This window comes from Peromyscus californicus, unplaced genomic scaffold (genome assembly GCF_007827085.1).
Source record: "Peromyscus californicus insignis strain IS unplaced genomic scaffold, ASM782708v3 Scaffold_23__1_contigs__length_62951481, whole genome shotgun sequence".
Lineage (NCBI taxonomy): Eukaryota > Metazoa > Chordata > Mammalia > Rodentia > Cricetidae > Peromyscus > Peromyscus californicus.
In genome coordinates this window covers 14,846,112-14,865,082 of record NW_026294534.1, presented here as the reverse complement: position 1 = coordinate 14,865,082, position 18,971 = coordinate 14,846,112, and the positions used below count along the sequence as shown (strand labels likewise).

The window sequence follows — 18,971 nt, the reverse complement described above, 5'->3', positions numbered from 1 at the left end:
GCTAAAGTGATACAGCAATTAAACGACTCCTAATGACATTCTGCTGTACCCATAGATCAGTGTCTCACTCACAATCAGCACAGAAGCTTCCTCCAGCAGTAGGTGGGAACTAACACAGAGACCCACAACTGGACAATGCGCAGAGAGTGAGAGACCTTGGAACATGCGATCCTACATGGGATGTCGTACTGGGTATATAAACCACGTGTAAGGGCAGGCCCTATGACCCAATGTAAAAGCCCAAAACAAAAAGAACTCAGTGGTATTTTTGTAGATTTTGTCTCATTGTGCTTTGTTTAGACATGTAAAAACTCTTACTAGTTTTGCCTGTATGTTATTGTTTCCTATTTTTTGTTTTTAATGGGTTTGTGTGTGTGTGTGTGCGCGCGCGCACGCGCGCGTGTATGCATGCGCACTCACATGTGTTTATGTTTTTTTTCTTTCTTTTTTTAAAATAAAAAACTTTATTTTCTAAAAAGAAAGAGAGAAAGAAGGCATGGGCCTAGGTGAATGGGGAGGTAGGGAGGATCTGGGAGGAGGTGGGGAGGGGAAACTGTGATCAGAATATATTGTGTGAAAAACATTATTTTCAATTAAAACATTGACTAGAGATAATAACTGCTTATATTTGGTACACAGCATCCTTTTTCCATATAAATATACAGAAGTGTTTTCTAGACACAACAGGACTGATGCCCATGTGAACTCACAGAGACTGTGGCAGCATGCACAGGGCCTGCAGAGGGTCCAGCCAGCCAGAGGCTCCCCTGTGCTAAGAGAGGCAAGTGGATACAAGCTCCCATCCCTAACCAAGAAGCTTTCCCCAATACATTTTGGACATGCCCTCACAGAGCCTTTTTTCATTCTAATCATGAAAAGTTTTGGTTGTACTAAAAGCAAAGTATCACAGATAATCTCAAAAGTCTGTGTTTTCAATCTAAGACAATTCCTTCAAGGGAAAAAAAAACCTGTAAAGCAGGATGTGAGGAAGGGCAAAGGCATCACTAAATTGAGATGCATGTACATGACCTGAAAAATAAAAGGTCAGCGGGTCAGTGAGGAGTACTGTCAGGAGTCACCTTTACAGGAACAGGGTCATAAATACACGGCATTTTGTACCTTGCTAGTTTTACTCACTATACACAGAACATAATTATTTCACATGCTATATGGTTTCACACTATTGGGTATTATTATCGATTAATCATTACTTTATTGTTTTTGCAGTATTCTATTTAATTAATAGGTAATCCTTACGTTTTCTAATAATGAGTAAAAAGCTTTCTCCCCCTGGGCATGGTGGCGCACACCTTTAATCCCAGAATTTGGGAGGCAGAGGCAGGTAGATCTCTGAGTTCAAGGCCAGGCTGGTCTACAGAGGAGCTCTAGGACAGCCAGGGCCACACAGAGAAACCCAGTCCAGGAAGCTTTTCTCCACGCCTCTTTCTTCAAGTTTAAGTCCTTTCGTGAACAACTCTAAGAAGATGGGGTTTATTCAAACCACACAGCTACTTCTATTTTTAATGGCACATACACGGACTGGCTTTAAACTGGTTTTTGAAACAACTTTATTTTTCCAAGAAAGAAATACTAAAAAAGAGAAGGCTATTTAGTAACTTCTCTTTGTACAGAAATGAAAATAGCCTTGTTTTGAGGGAGACGGGCATGACTGGACCAGACCTGGGGATACACTTGGTAATCATATACTGTACTGTGAGCTGCTCCCTGGGTCAATAACAGCCCTTCGACTTTGGTCATTCAGAGCATAATGACACACTGGATGGTTTTTACCTATTGGGTGTGCAGTTATTGAGATGTCGTGGGTTTTAAGGAGCCTATTAGGACTCACTCAGGGTGCTAGAAACCAGTTCTTTCTGACTGCTGGATTGGTGAACTACCTCTTAGTGCGCAGCCACTGTGTTCCCAGGGCTCCATACATTCTGAAACGGACACAGATGAACCAAACCAAACCAAACCACGTTTGCAGCTTGATGTCTGAGGCTTTTCCAACTATAACAAGAGCCCAAACCAGAGTAAGTGTATCAATATACACACTCCCCGCCTCTATCCCACTATGTCCCTTCACAGGGAAAAGTAGAATGAAAATGTCTTTATCTATCCTTTTCACTTTAAGGACATTGTAATGTTCTGAAAACATGTGATTAATTATATATATAGAAGCCAAAGATTCTGCCTATCCTCTCTCAAGTGCTAAAATACGAAGGCCACAGCTCCCCGGCTAAGGGAGGGGATGTTCTTTTGGCTACAGCGGGGTTGCTCATCTGATACTTTTAAAACAGAACTGAAAAAGCATGCCCTCACAGAGCCCCGTCTTCATTAGAATCACAAAAAGCTCTGTACTAAAGGCAAGGTGTAACAGACGATCTCAAAAGTTTGCTTTCAACCAAAGACAATTCCCTCAAGCAAAAACTGCAAAGGGGGATGTAAGAAGGGGCAAAGAAATCACTAAATTAAGATGCATTACATGACCTATTAAAAAAAAGTCAGGGGAGCAGCGCAGGGGACTGTTAGGAGACAATAACTGACTTGGGCAGGGTACAAATCGGTATTTGCTTGAGTCTACAGAACTCGCGAATTTCAGGAGGGCAGAGGAGCCGAGGTGGCTTTGGACACGTCAACTCTGAGTGGCTCCTATGTACACCACTGGGTTATTTTCTACACAAAGCGGGGTCAAGCTGAAGCTAGTCCCTAGCCTGTGCCTCCAGGGGAGAGGCACAGTGCGTCCTACTGGGCGTGTGTCCTCCTCACGTCTTTCTGTGGGGCCATCTGCGTCTGCTGACGGACTCCCCACAGCATACTACCCACCAACTTTTCTCTTCCGGTGGAGGTAAAAGCTGGGAGAATAGCTCAAGTCACACTTTGCCCACAGGCACCTCTCTTCTGACAGGGTTCATGACAGTGACTGATCTAGTTGGCAGTGTGTGACGTGGCGACCATGGGCTAGCATTCAGGTGGCTCTGACGAGGACGACTGGGAGAGGAAAAATCTATTTAGCACCACCACCCACTACAGCACATCTGATAGCATGTATCACCTCTCTCGTCTTATTTCTTTGTATCCTCAGTTAAAACTGGTGCCTGGAACTGCAGAGATGGATCAGCAGCTACACTTGCTGCTCTTCCAGAGAACCTGAGTTCTGTTCCCAGCACCCACATCAGGCTGCTCAAACCTACTTGTAACTCCAGCTCTGGGGGATCTGATACCCTCTTCTAGACTCCATGGGCACCTGCATAGATGTGACATACATTCACACACACACACACACACACACACACACACACACACACACAAATAAAATCTTTAAAACAACAACAACAACAACCCGGTACTATCATGGTGAGGACACGTCAGTGGAAGAGCACTTGCTTTTAGCATGGTGTGAAGCCCTGGGTTCCATTTCTAGTACAGAAACCAAGACCCCAAACAAACAAAAAACAAAGATAGGCACTGACTTAATTACTGAATTCAGAAAAATCAATGCAGTATTTCCCAGGTTAAATATTAATGACCAAAAGCAATCCAGAGCCAAGTCAGGGTTAGAAAGGACTTTCAGAGGTCATTTATCTCCTGACTTCAGAGACAATACTTAAAAAATTGCAGATAAATATAAATCCAGGTTTATGTGACTCCAGGGAGAAAACTTTACATTTTTCAGTATCCTTGTTCCCGTTTTCTGTGGTACTTTTCTTCCTAATAGCTCATGCAGTAGACATCAGAATTGCTTCAGAGGGTTGTTAAAACAGAGCCCTGGACTCTAGCCTCACCACTTCCGGATCGATAGGTCTGGTGGGCCTGAGAACCTGTGTTCCCCACCACTTCCGGATCGATAGGTCTGGTGGGCCTGAGAACCCGTCTTCCGCACCACTTCCGGATCGACAGGTCTGGTGGGCCTGAGAACCTGTGTTCCGCACCACTTCCGGATCGATAGGTCTGGGTGGGTCTGAGAACCTGTGTTCCCCACCACTTCCGGATCGATAGGTCTGGGTGGGTCTGAGAACCTGTGTTCCCCACCACTTCCGGATCGACAGGTCTGGTGGGCCTGAGAACCCGTCTTCCGCACCACTTCCGGATCGATAGGTCTGGTGGGCCTGAGAACCTGTGTTCCCCACCACTTCCGGATCGACAGGTCTGGTGGGCCTGAGAACCCGTCTTCCCCACCACTTCCGGATCGATAGGTCTGGGTGGGTCTGAGAACCTGTGTTCCACACAGGTTCCCAGGCAGCACTGGAGTTGACAGGTCGCAGCCACACTGTGGCATCGCTGTACCTGAACTTTACATTCCAAAGGGCAGCAGACACCAGCTCTTCTTCGTTATCCTTTGGATCAGTGCACTTATGTACGGTACAAAAATGTAATAGTCCCCGGGCGTTTTTCTCCCTTCCAGTCTAAATACTAGAAGTCCTCTAACCTCTTATTGTAGCTATCATTTCCAACCCTTGATTCTTTTTTCTGTTCTCCTGAGGTTCTTGGTTAAATGTCTCCAAGTTTCTTTCTGACACAGAGCCGTAAACAAGACCCAGAACCGAGTCAGAGACCTGCTAGGGCTGGTGCAGAGAAGTGAATGACTCAGACCCAATCCAGTGCACATTCATCAGCCTTTTGTATCCAAGGCTGCCCTGTTAGCATCCTTTGTCATGTGTTTCTGACTCTCTGTGGGCCGCAGGAGGGTTTCACAGACCTTCAGAATGCTTATCTTCTGAGACACCAGACAGATGACCCAGCGTTCTAGGGCAGAACGGGCCCAGGTGACATCGAGGAGAGAAAAGTATAACCTGGAAGTCAAGGTCAGGTTTCCAAGTCTAAACAGCTTAACAGAGGAGACCGCTTTTCACTCGTCAGACTAGATCTGAGGCCACCACCCAACAATAGCTTCAGGTGAGGTGAAACTTCAGTGCCTCCTTTGGTGGCAGTGATTAGGACTGGCAGTGGACAACTGGACTCCGGGCTGCCTTACTTATCCCCAGCCGCCGCCTAGGGCAAAGCTGCACCAGGACACAAAAGCCGGGCCCCATCCTATGCTGCAAATGCCCAGAGAAACCGAACGCTACTGTGCTCTCCATACACCCCATGCTCTCATTTCCCACTTCTCTCTTTTCGTATTGTCTTTTCGCCCATTTGTTTACTGCATGTCAGGGCCCCCGTTTTTGGCGCCGCTGAGGGTTAGCACGTGGGCTCTCAGGACTGTGCTCTCTTTGTGCATTGTATGTGCTGTGGAGGTGCTTAGCACACAACAGCAGCGCCAGTACTTCCCAGAAACATCAGCATTCTTCCCGGCAGTCGGCTATTGGCTGCAGTCAACGCAGGCCCAACTGAGGGCTCCACTCGCTTGGTCCTCTTTCATTTTAGATAACATAGCTGAAACTAGGTACACCACAAACAGTTTTTCTGCCAAATTGCCTTTTCAAAGAGAATCTTCCAGGGATGTAATCACTGAGCAAAGACAACCGGTTACAGAATGCAGGTGCCTATATCCATGCAGACAAGCTACTGCTTGATTTAAGCCCTTGTGTGGGGTCTGGAGAAGCAACTCAGAGGGTGAGTGCTTGGGAGTATTTGAGGCACTGGATTCTGTTCCCAACCCCACAGGAGCCAACCAACCAGCTACACAAACAGAGAGCACGTGACTGGAGGGGAGCCAGACAAAAGGCTGCCCGCTAAGCTTCTCAAAGCTGAAGGCTAGATACTCTGTAATTAAAGGAACTGCAGAGTCAACCCACTGCCTCAGCGGCGGTCTCAGCAAAATCTCTGCAGCAAGATTTAGAGCAAGGGAGAAGAAGGTAAGCCGGCAGGAGGCTAGTGAGAGCAGCTCCCACAGGAACTGTGGGCAGACCTGGAGTGGATAGGCAGCAACGCATGGAGGTTCAAGTGGGGCTCTTCCGTAGTATGGAGGCCCACTTGAACCTCTGCGACCTCCCATTTGTGACCAGAGTTGAGCTCACTGTGATCATTCAAAGTCACAACTAATCAATACAGCTTCCACTCATGAGGGAGAGATCTCTGACAAGTACCCCTTCATGGGACCCAGGGGATACACCAAGTACTGAAAAGAATCATAGAACCAGCCACCACCCGAGACCCAGTACTGCAATGTGCACAATCCCACGTTGAAGAACCTAGAGCACTCTCATCACACAGAAATCACCAATGCATGCTCTGGAAGTGTCTATGAGCATTTTAACAATTTACCCCAGAACACATGCTTCCCACTAACAGATAAACCTCTTTATGGTACATTAAAAATGGATAAATACTAATCAGCTTTTCTTTGGGGCAGGATTAAAAACTACAACGATCAAATTAATTTTAGCTTGAAAACTCGCACAACTAGAGGACACCATTATAAACACTTCGCAGGGGTCCCAGTGGCTTCTTGGGAAGGGCAAATGTAAGGTCAAGGGCTGGAGCGTTCTTGTGATGACACGTGCATCATGAAGCATCTGCCGGAACAGAGCCCATTCTGCTCAAGATGACATTAGTGACTTTTCTATTATAATTACAGATTTCTCTCTTGCCCTGAAAGCTAAGCTTCAAAAAATGTTTCTATCTAAAAATAGCCTGGGAATTCAGTGCTATTTTCAATTCTTACATTCTTTTCCTACAAATGCACCGCTGAAACATTTCCCTTCATTGTTGACACCTTCTGTCATTTGTGTTGAAAATCAGACAACACAGAACAACAAAGAAACCTTGAAGTAACGCTTTGCGAACTGGGAAAATGACATTCTCAGTTAATCCTGGGTTTGTCTCCCTCTTTGCTTATAGACGGAGACGTGGGAGCACAAATGTTTCATTAAAAAAAAAGTCACATTCCTAAAGCGGGTGTCATTTACATGTGAACCCAGAGGGAAATGTTTTTCTGGTTCTGTGACAGAAACAGTCACAAGTTGCTTGACTTGAAGTCATTCTTCTTTAAGTGTAAACATAGTCAAAGCAGGCAAGGTGACTTGGGTTTAATTGAAAGGAACACTGAATCCTCCATTTGCTTTAGTCTAGACTTAAGTTGGGACTGACCAAATGGAGAGCTTTAGATACTATTGATAACCAAGTCAACCAGAACATGCTTTAAAGCACCCTCTAAAACAGTGGTTCTCAACCTGTGGGTCGCAACCCCTTTGACAAATCCCTAGCTCCAAAAATATTTACATTACAATTCATAACAGTAGCAAAATTACAGTTATGAAGTAGCAAGGAAAATAATTTTATGGTTGGGGGGTCGCCACAGCACCAGGGACTGTGTCAAAGGGTCGCGGTGTTAGAAGGTTGAGAAGCACTGCTCTCAAACTTCCTAAATGAGTTTTTCATAGTTATTTTCCTTAGGAGTAGAAAGGTCTATTTTTAAACATAAGCTTTTCCTTTAAAAAGATGCTTTCCATCTATACATTTGGCAAGGCAACACTTGATAGTCATATCCACTTGAGAGGGGTATAACAGGAATTAACTTTTAACATGTTTCCCCCAACAGTTACTACCAGAGAAAAGAAAGCTTAGAAGAAACACACTGTGACATTTCTGTGTACAGAAACCATTTCTACCAATCTAACATTTTAACATTCAAAATAAGGGCTAATCCACAATTAAAAGAAGTAAAAATAAGTGAGAATCAAATGCTCTCTCCAGGAAAAGCTGCTTCAGTCAGGGTGCTCACAGCAGTCCACATGTAAAGAAAACGCTGTGCCACTGTCCTGCCACCGACTGACCAGTTGAGCATTCACACTAGAGTTCCCGAGGCATATAAAATTACCATGACAGTCACTTGAGGAAGATTTAAGGTACAAAGAACAAAGAGAAATGTTAAAAGTTCCCAGAGTACTCACGAGTAGTTTGAAAGGAAATCTGACCACAGTTCTTCAGAAGTCTTCTCTCTCGGTCATAAACACAATCTGAACTCTAAAATAGATACCTATCGCATTAGGCCCACAAGTCACAGTTCAGCTCACTAACTCCTACTTGGGTACAGTTTTACAACTCATAGAACAAACGCTGGCTAAAATTAACTGCAGCCGAGCAGCAGGCAGGAACAGGCTGGTTTGCATCATGTGGGCCGGGATTTATTCACTAGGACAACACTGGTGTCCTCTTTAATGGGACTCTGGCCAAGGGGTGTGCCCTGCTGAACAATGCACAGCATCATGATTACGCTAATTATTGAATTCAGTTGGCTACTACTGACTTGAAGTCGGTTCTGCAAGTACGGACAGAGAAAGAGTAATAAGGTCTTTTCCATAACAGGCAAGCGATGGGAGTTCAAGCACATTCGGAGCACACAGCTTAGGAACAAGGTGGCAGCGTTGCCCGCTCCTCCTGGGACATCTAGTGGGATTACCCACTTGCTTTCTGCTTTTCTTCTGTACTTCCCAAGGAGGTACTATGAGGACACATGGTCACTTACAAAACAAAACCCACAACTGAGAGCAAACACCTCCGAAAGTGCATGTCACCGTGTGCCTGGCTACAACTAGAAAAAGTGTCCTCTGCTGGAACAAATGATCGTTTTCTAAGCACACCGAAACCCAAGCAAACAGTTCTAGACGCCAAGAACACAACCAATATTTGAAAGAAAAGTACAACACAATGCATTGTTTAAAATAAAACACAAATGCTCTTACCAACTACAACTTAGAACAAAGGCATAGACTGTGTAGCGTTTACCATGGATGATTCAGACTGGTTAGCTTCAGGCATTTCAGTTCCCATGGCATACTTTGCTCTGAATTGATACTTCATCAATCAAACCTCCAGTCACCTTCCCTTCCAACAGATACAAAGTAACTCACTTCCCCTTCCGACAGATACAAAGTAACTGCCTGGAAGGCAACTGGATTACATCACCTTCCTCCAAAACCCTCTATGATCCGACTCCATATTAACAACACGCCTAAAATCCCACATATCTTTTGAGACCTATTGTTTTCCTAATTAAAAAAAAAAAAGCCATGTTAGCTTAGACTTCAGGGGATTTATTGTACTCAACACTCCAAACCCAGGTCTAGTTTAGAGGCTTCTGTATAACGATGGTTCTCAACCTTCCTAATGCTATGACCCTTTAATACAGTTCCTCATGTTCTGGTGACTGCCAACCATAAAATTATTTCGTTGCTACTTCATTACTGTCATTTTGCTACTGTTATGAACTGTAATGTAAATATCTGATACACAGGATATCTATTATGTGATCCCCGAAGGGGTCGCAATCCATGGGTTGAGAACTGCTGCTCTATAGCATTATGGCTATAGCATGGATCATCAAAACACAACCAGACTCTTAAAGAGCACAGCCCATCTGTGACAGGCATGCCCAGGCTGCCAATGGTTAGCTTTCATTGGCATAAACTGCTAACTGCTAATATAACCTTCCTCATGTTGTTTATAAAAATTGCTGGCTGCGTACCTGACATTCTATCCCTGCACCCAACCTAGGCTGGGCAGGGAGGACACATCTAGCCCTCCGTAACGGCAGCTGGTGTGTGCTCTAGGCCATTTCATCCAAAGCTCCTAGAGGTGGACAATGCCATCCCATAATGAAAGAAAATACGTTCTACTAACCAGAGGGCTAACCTCTGTAATACGATTCTTCTCAGCAAACTTACTCTAGAATTTTCAATGCCAAAAGAGGACACTGTGAGGCTAATTTTGACAAAATTACTATTATTAAAAAATGCCTGTGTTCAGTAGCAAGATCTCTTAGCAAAAAAATTTTTTTCTGCTCTAATCTAGTAAAAAAAAAAAATTTAAAAAAGCTGAATTGACCTACACATCGGATTCTGCACTGTAGAAGACACAGATGGCATTGTAAGGTCTATTTGAATCAAGAAAGACTTCGAAATTTTCTGGTTCCTTTTATGTCACATACAGTGAGTCTGTTGTCTCCCTTAACAGCAACCACGCCTGTTAGAAAACACAAGAACCTCCTGGGCGGTGGTGGAGCACGCCTCTGATTCCAGCACCTGGGAGGCAGAGGCAGGTGGGTCTCTGTGAATTCGAAGCCAGCCTGACAAACAAACAAACAATCCTCTCCCCAAAAACCAACCAAACCTCTGAAGAAAACAGTGCATCACCCTCTAATTCACTTTAGACTCATATGCTTCCTCTTCATTAGTGAGAAATCTGTGTGTTTCCTGTAGGTCTAGAATAGGCGTACTGAACCCTTGACACTGAAGTACAACATTGTTATCTACCAAGCTCATGCTAGAGATTGTGCAATCAAGGTAAATTTTTTCATAAAAAAACTCATATTTTAAATGAGTTCACAATTTTGTATTGAGCCATACGCATCATCTTCATATTCATAGAACTTCCTGGGCTGCATCTGTCCTCAAGGATTCAAAGACTAACGGTTTTGAATTCTGAACCTCTAAAATAAACAAAATGTCCTGTGTTTGTTGTGTACTTTTCTGGAGTGCTAACTTTCTTTGCTGTAATTTTATGAAAAAGGGGTCTGTGACCCCAAAGAGTGAAGAGCACTAAGGCTAGCCTGGTGGTACTGAGGGAGAGAGTGAAGGCTGAGGAAAACCAAGGAATAGACATGCAGCAGACACAGGGGACCACTGAGAAAGGGTTAAAAAATGAAATAAGCCAAAAGAAGGGGCTTTTTCCTAGGTGTGGTATTCGGTTACAAAACTGTGGGGCAATGTTGGTGGGTGCCGATTCTGGTGCTCTGTGGGGACAGGGATAGAAGACAAAATCTAGACGATCAGGGAGTTCACATTTTAGCATCCTGTGATGTTGCAGGGAGCCAGGAACACACAAAGGACACAACACAGGCCAGTTCTTAAACCAAGATCATTTCTCTGATGAAATTTAAAATTTAAGATCCAGAATAAATGTACACGCTGTATTGTATTTTGGAGCCCTCAATGAGTCATAGATTGTGAAAAGATGAAATATTCCAAAATATCTAAAAGTGATATCTAGACAAAGTGACGAGGTTTTGATTTTGAACTCTTTCCATCTGGTCTAAATATTGAAAGTGGTAGAACAGGGGAAGTTTTCAGGGCTTTTATCATGGTTCCCAGATTTTCAGAGGATTATACAAATCATCCAAAGCCTTAACAAAGTGAATGCTTAAGGAAAAAAAAAAAGTACCAACCCATTAGATAGGGAAGAAATTCACTGGATGGAAGCTCTGGATTAAAATGTGAGTAAGGTGCCACTTCTGGGCTGTGTGAACGCAGGGACTTAGCTGACCTCTGTGTCTGCATCCTCACAAGTTAAATGGTGACAATAACGCTGACATCAAAGGACAGTTGAGAGCTCCCTGAGATGACTGCACACTGGTCCCCAGGTGCTTTCAATAAGGGGCTGTGGTGTCCTGCCTATGTCACATCAATGGAACACCCGGGAAAGATCAACTGGGAACTTAATGAGTGAAGATCAAACGCTCCACCTCTCAAGCTCCAAGCTGCACAATAGGAAAAGTTGAAAAGAATTTCAAGTGATTGCTAAGCATTCCGAGGAAACCTGGGGTGTGCAAACGCTCTTTAAACCCTGTCACTGCAATAACCTCTTTAATTTCCCTCTATTATATCACCCGCGTGCCCAGCCTCGGGTGGAATGCGGATCTGGGATCCTGGCTAGACAACGCACTGGGACACCAAGCAGCAGACTGTTGTCATGGTGTCTCTGCTCACTCCAGCCTCACCACTGGGCAGTCCCTTCCCATGCTGACTTGGCCACCAGGACCCTAGCAAACAGTACCCAGAGCCTTGTTTTTGAGATGTCATACCACTCTTTAGTCCAGGCTGGCCTCGAACTCACAATCCTGGTGTTTTAGCCTCCCAAGAGGTGGAATCACCAGTACTTGCCACCAGAACCAGTGTATTAAGTGTCTCATCTTGCAGCAAAACTCATTAACACATATATTTCTATCCTAGCCTTCCAAATGATCATCTTAGTTTTATCCATAGAACACTTTGGCAATGAGTTAAGAGTATCATTTATATACACACAAACACAGAACTCTAAAAGATTAAACAGACTTTCTTCACCATTCATTTTCTGTCAGTTAAAAAAAAGGGATGTAAAAAACTAAGGAATTCAAGACAGTTTAAAAAAAAAGCAACCTCTGATAAATACCGACTTCATCGTTAAGGCTGTGATGTGATTTGCACTGGGTCTTTGAGAGTGAAGGCAGCATCATAACTGCTGGTACTTGAACACTTATTTCATCAGTTGTTCTTAAAGCTTTTTTTTTTTTTTGGTTTTTCGAGACAGGGTTTCTCCGTGTAGCTTTGCGCCTTTCCTGGATCTCGCTCTGTAGACCAGGCTGGCCTCGAACTCACAGAGATCCGCCTGCCTCTGCCTCCCGAGTGCTGGGATTAAAGGCGTGCGCCACCACCGCCCGGCTCTTAAAGCTTTTTATAGGCTGGGCGGCGCACGCCTTTAATCCTAGCACTCGGGAGGCAGAGCCAGGTGGATCTCTGTGAGTTCGAGGCCAGCCTGATCTACAGAACAAGATCCAGGACAGGCACCAAAGCTACAGAGAAACTCTGTTTCAAAAACAAACAAACAACAAAAAAAAACTTTTTAAAGCAATTGATGAAAAGTTTTATCCAGTCTCTCTTTTCCCTACAAAAATGTATGCAGTGAAAATATTTTCATTATAATACCTATATATTTCATATTTAATTTTTTTCAATTCCTTGAGAATTTCATATGTGTATACAATGAAATATGTTCATATAGAGGTTAATTTTTTAAAGTTTGGTTCTTTTTTGTTTATTTGTTTGTTTTTGTTTTTTAAGACAGGGTTTCTTTGTGTAGCCCTGGCTGACCTGGAACTCACTGTGTAGACCAGACTGGCCTCAAACTCAGAGATTGGCCTGCCTCTGCTTCCAGAGTGCTGGGATCAAAGGTGTGTGCAACTATAGTCTGATAATTTTTTAAAAGTATACTAGAATTCAGTTGGGACATTTATACCACAGAGAGTCATGCACTGAACATTTTTAAGCCATTGATTCTTGCTACTTTGAAACTTTGTAGAATTTTCAAGAAGCATATGAACAGCAAGATGCCCATGACAATTTTTGCCTTTAAGAATCATGTAATTGCCGTTGGTGGTGGCCCATGCCTTTAATCCCAGCAGAGGCAGGTGGATCTCTGAGTTGGAGGCCAGCCTGGTCTACAGAGTAAGTTCCAGGATGGCCAGGACTACACAGAGAAAAACTGTCTTGTGGGAGGGGGGAGGAGAAGAAAAGAATCGTATAATCTGAGTCAGGGCAGTGTACATAAACTTTTACCATATAAAGGAGGAAGCACCCCAATGGGTAAGAATTAACTCCTACAGGAATGTAAGAAAAGAAGCTTCCAAGTATGTTAATTAGAAAAGGCATTTTGGAGGAAATGATATTTGAATTGAGGCTTCTACAAATAGATCAAGTTTTTGCAGCAAAATAATAAGGAACATTATGCAGAAGCTAGAAGCAGACAGAGAGACAACAGAGAGGGAGCAGTGACAGCCTGGGCTCAGGTTTCAGCCCTTCCAACTAATGCTATTTCGACCTCTGGTAAGTTACTGGAGTTCTCCAAATCTACGCCATGGAGTAGCCAATGAGAGGACAGGGTCTATGGCAAGTGCTTCAGTCTCTTCGTCTCTAAATGAGGATAATAATTAGAGACGCCTACAGTGTGATTATGAAGGTGAAATGAGCTGTCTCTGTAAAGCATGCATGTAAAGAGAGCCTGGCATAAGCATTTTGTTAAATACATGCTTACACATGCACAATGAGGTAGAGAGGCAACAGATGAACATACGGACTACAGCTAGATCGACTCTCTCTCTCTCTCTCTCTCTCTCTCTCTCTCTCTCTCTCTCTCTCTCTCTCTCTCTCTCTGTGTGTGTGTGTGTGTGTGTGTGTGTGTGTGTAGTATCTAGGAGGGAACCCAGGGCCTTGTACATGGTAGGCAAAGGTTCTATCACTGAGTTACATCTCCAGTCCTAAATAGATAGAGAGGTACATGGATCTAGATGTATAGACATGATTTTAAAAAAAATATTTATTTTATGAGTATGTGTATATGTGTGCGACTAAGGGTATGTATGTGAACCACATATGTGCAGGAGTCCACAGAGGCATTAGATCCCTGGAACTGGAATCACAGGGCGTTGTGAGCCTCCATATAACGATGCCAGGAATGGACCCTGGGTCCCCTGAGAAAGCAGCACTTAACCACTTAGGCCATCTCTCCAGCCTCGCGTTGACACAATTTGATCAGAACACTACCTTGGAGTAGAATGTGCTAAATACACTTGAATGTTTCCTTCTTCTCCTTTTTCTTGCACTCAGATTATTTATATTTGAGTACAAGGCTCAAATATGTTTTCCTATTTCCCAACACCAGCTTCAGTTAGGAGAAACATGGCTGTGCCTGTTCTATTCTCAGACGGGTGGCTTCCTCCTTTCTCTTCAAGGCAATAATTCTGTACTTGATAGTACAAGTTGCTGTGCTTGACACTGCCACACCGACACAGCATGGCCACCAGCTTCAAAGAAGGAGCATTAATGAATGGAAAAACAAACAAAGGCTTATTTAGTGCAATCGTAGTTCTATAATTTAGTGTTGTTTAAGCTAATGTAAAACAAGATATCTTAAATGGACTATAACTTAAGATCCAGAAGCAAAGTCAGACATTAGATTTAAAGTCACAGTCATTCAAAAAGTAGATTAACAAAGGCTTAGTAGTTTCAGACTAATTTTACTTGGAGTAGATACAGCTTCTAACTAACATTACTCTGTGGGGGGGAGAGGGAAGGAGGGAAGGAGAGGGGGAAGGAGGGAGGGAGAGAGGGAGGGAGGGAGAGAGAGAGAGAGAGAGAGAGAGAGAGAGAGAGAGAGAGAGAGAGAGAGAGAGAATATAGTTCTGGAAATTAAATCTAGGATATCATGCATGCTAGTTAAGTGCCCTACCACCACACTACATCCCCAGTCCTGAAAATACTTTATTCCCCTGCCCTGAAAATAATTTTGAATGCAGTATCATTACCTGAATCAATCTTTGTTTTGAAGATGAATATACTAAAGTTAGTTACCAAGTTCTACTAAAAAAAAATCTGCTAAAAGTACTTGAAACTATCCCTATCCCACTATGCTGAAACAAATACTGTTTTCTTGCAATCATATTTGTATCACTTATTTGCTTAGAAGCTTCTTTACACAAACACTGCAAAAGTAAACTTTACTGATCACAAATCAGACTTTATTGCTTATTTTCTGTTGGATACGAATCTGAATTTTAGCTAGACTGCTAATCATGGGTCTATTTCTCAGTTTATCTCATCTAACTACAGGGAAACTTAAGAACCAGACAACAAACCTCTGAGTTCCCAAATATTTTGGTACATTAATGCTAGACACTAATTATCCCATCTCTTCTTCCTTACTCTTTCTGGTAATGCGGACTGAATCTAAGGCCACCCCATCACTGCTACACAAATGTTCTACCACTGAGTTACATCTTAGACCTTTTTGTATTTGCAATTTTTTTTTTGAAACAGGGTCTCACTATGTAGCCCTGGCTATCCTGGAACTCAGTCTGTAGACCAGGCTGGCCTGAAACTCACAGAGATCCACCTGCCTCTGACTATTGCTAGGATTAAAGGAGTGTGCCACGATGCCTACCTAAGCATTTAATTTCTAATTTTTCCCTTCTTTCCTAATTTTTCCCTTCTTTTTGCCATGATCAGATATGATCTGTTTCCAACCAGATAACCTGAGAAGTAGAGGGAAGGCAGTTTAAAATCAACGTGAAACATGGAGATGGAATGTTCTAGTTATATCTGGCTATAATCCAACAGATGGCTAATGCCAGCAATGTACATGAGTGTATCCTCAGACATGAAGTACTTCATTTCAAAAGTACCCCGGTGGCCTCTCATTTCTTAAAGCAAGAACAAGAAACAAAAACAAAACAATAAAAACCCAGAGTCAGAAGGATAAGCAACTTAGCTCTAAGAACCATAATAACTCAGTGATTATAATAATCCAAGAGGTGGTTGTCATAAACACAGAATGGATTCTTCCACAGGCACTGGTTCTCAGGAATAGTGGACAAAGAGGCCTGGGACAGGCTTGGTTGCTGTATACTACAAAATAATAGACAATTATCTAATTTAGACCTTAATGCTTTCATTGTAAGAGTTGGTTTCAATCTTTCTTTGACATCATCTTCCTCAAATTGCCAGGAGAGGACATATTTCCCAGTTCTCTGATTCTACCATCAGAAAGTTCTTGGACAATGACTGAAAATTATCCCTTTTGATTTCCTCAGTTGAGAACTTTTCAATGTGAACTGCACTGGAAAAAAAAAAAGGAGCTCTTTAAAAAAGTCAGATTCCTTTAAAGCTGAAAACCATCTCTTTTTAAATGATAGATGGGAACGCAAGAGGAACATTCACACATGCCAACCATTATTTTGACTTTTAAAAAGACAAATCCTGTCCTTATTCATGATGATTATAGGAATAAGCAGCTACTTAGATGGCATCTCTACTTGCTGTTGGGCGCCAGCAGGGCTGTGGGTGTGGAGGTCACAAACTAGATCTCACTGACGCATCAGTTCTGAAACGCTACTGTCTCTCCTAAGTACTTTGTGGTGGTTCAGTGTTCGTGACAAAGAATGAAGATAAAGGGCAAGAACAACTCCAGGCACCCCACGCCGATACTCAAGAGTCTTTCTGAGATGATTTACAAAATAAGGCAGTTTCTTTCAAAATCGACTTAAAGTAATCCTGGGCAGTGGGGGCGGGGGGGGGGAGAACAAAATCCCATTTCCTAGTCTTTAGAATATATAGAAAAAAGGGCATTTAAGACAGCCGAGAGAAAGGCTAGTCAGCAGCTACAGCATAAAGGCCAGCATGAGCTCACAATTACGAACACACATCTGCAGGAGTCTCTATATTTGAATGTCTCAGTAACTAAACTGGAACAATCTGCCGAGCCAGAGAAACAGCTGGCCCTAGCCTCATGCTGACTCCTGATCACAGAACCCCCTGGAGAGTCTCAGAAGCATGACTCTGCTTTTAGATTCACGAATACACGCACACAACGCTTGGGACATTGTAAGAGCTGGTCTTAACTTTTTAGTCCCAGATGGTCAAACTTCATACTTTGATCCTTCCTGATTAAAATATTTTTATTATTGCATGTGTGTGTGTGTGTGTGTGTGTGTGTGTGTGTGTGTGTGTGTGTGTGTGTGTGGTGTGTGTGTGTGTGTGTGTGTGCTCAGAGGACAACTAGGAGCTAGTTGTGGAGGTCAACCTCAGGTCATAAGGCTGGCACAGGGGCCCCTAACATTCTCACCTGCTGAGCGGTCTTAAGCGCCCTGGTCTTTCCTTTTTGTAGAAGTACAAAAACCCACAGAAGACCACAAGCTTGCTACGCTTCCTAGCCAACTCAGGGCCGTAGCTACTTCCATTTCCCACCGCCATACGTTTTTCTAACCCTCCCCCACTGCAGGCAGAATGCTGCTTGTTCGTGCTTATTTATATAGCCACTAGGGGAATAAAATCAACAGGATCGTATCTTCTAGGACTTCAGGGTATTCTGGGAAAGAGATCTATAAATAATTATTAATACAGAGCCAAAGAAAGGGATGCAAGTCTTCTGGAGTGTGAAGAAATTCCTGAATCACAAATGTCCACTTAGAGGAAAAAGTAAAAATTGTTCTAGAAGAGGTATCAACACAGGTAAAGGCTGAGGCAGGAGACAGTGTGGTCTGGGAATAGAAGATGGAATAGGAATGGGAGAAGAGGTATATTAGGGTCATCATGCAAGACTGCTGTGGTGTACACATACCTGGCTAACAAGCCAGTCTATTATGTGGCTCTGAGGCTCTCCACTCGGGATACACATTAAAATCTCCTGGGAAACCTTAAGGCAGAATACTGATGCTGGTTATATATTAGTATTGGTGAACTGTTCTGGGTTGGGGCCTGAGTGTCAACACTTAAAAACTTCCCATATAATTCTAGTACGTGTCGGGGTGAAACCCATAAGCAGCTAGAATCAATACAACTATCTACACAGGATAGTGGCATTAGAACTTGTTTTAAAGTAGATAGTAACAGTGCGAAAGCAGACTGAAGGGAGAGGAACTTGGGATGGCATGTGTTGGTGTACAGGTTCCTGAACACAGCAAGGGAAGGGGAACAGTTAGCCATATTACTAACCTTTCATAGGTGACTAGAAGGTTAAGGCAGGAGACACAGGCATGTGCCCAAAATGAGCATGTGGTGGCGGGGGACTCTGAAGTTCTTTCAACAGTGGACACCGTTTAAGAAAGACCCTAGAGAGATAAGAGCATGGAGAGACTCCCGAGGTAGACTCAGAGGTACTGTGACTCTGGGTGATTTGCAAGGAGGAACGAGAGAAGACACCACCACTTCCGGCTCTGGAGTGGCCAAGGGCAAACATGTACTGTGCACACAGCATCAGCAGTCACACTAAGCACGAAGTATGTACGAGCTCACTGGTTTCCCCGATGTTGAGAGATGGATTGCTCTCACACATCCTTTTCATAGCTGGGGACACGGACATTTCAAGATGGTAGTTAACTTGTCCGAAGTCATATGGAGATAAACAGGAGACAAGGAACTTCATCTCAAGAGCGTTCTAGCTCCTGTGCATGTGGAGTAAGCTCTTTCTCTACTGGTCCTTTGACAAATGTACTGTTAATTAAACAGAAGAGACGGAGGGGACAGCAGGAAAGGGTTGAGGGGCACAGGCTTCAAAGAGTTTGCTTTAGACATGATGTGTTCAAGACATTAAAAGACAGACAGACAACAGAGACTATTAAATCGGAAAAAGTCAGACAAGAGGCCCAGAGGTGAGGGTAAGGAGGCACAGTTCCGAGGCATGCCGACATAGGCAATGATTTAGTAGTCAGGGCTTTGCGTGCTTTATGGACACTCCTCCCTACTTCCAAATGTGCTTGGCAGCCTAGATCCTTTGCCACA

The 18,971-nt window shown here is 43.4% G+C and overlaps 1 protein-coding gene across 2 annotated transcripts in view; it reads right to left on the bottom strand.

Annotated features, from left to right (window-relative positions):
- The window catches only part of Slc20a2 (solute carrier family 20 member 2), a 104,537-nt gene that overhangs the window by 56,789 nt on the left and 28,777 nt on the right, over positions 1 to 18,971 (bottom strand). The window contains exon 1 of one of the 2 annotated variants that reach the window (XM_052751815.1): positions 7,836 to 8,073. The exons of the other annotated variant lie outside the window; for it this stretch is intronic. The gene's annotated coding sequence lies outside the window, so the exon portion shown is untranslated. Of the gene's footprint in view, positions 1 to 7,835; positions 8,074 to 18,971 lie in introns of those variants that run through there. 2 annotated transcript variants of the gene reach the window in all.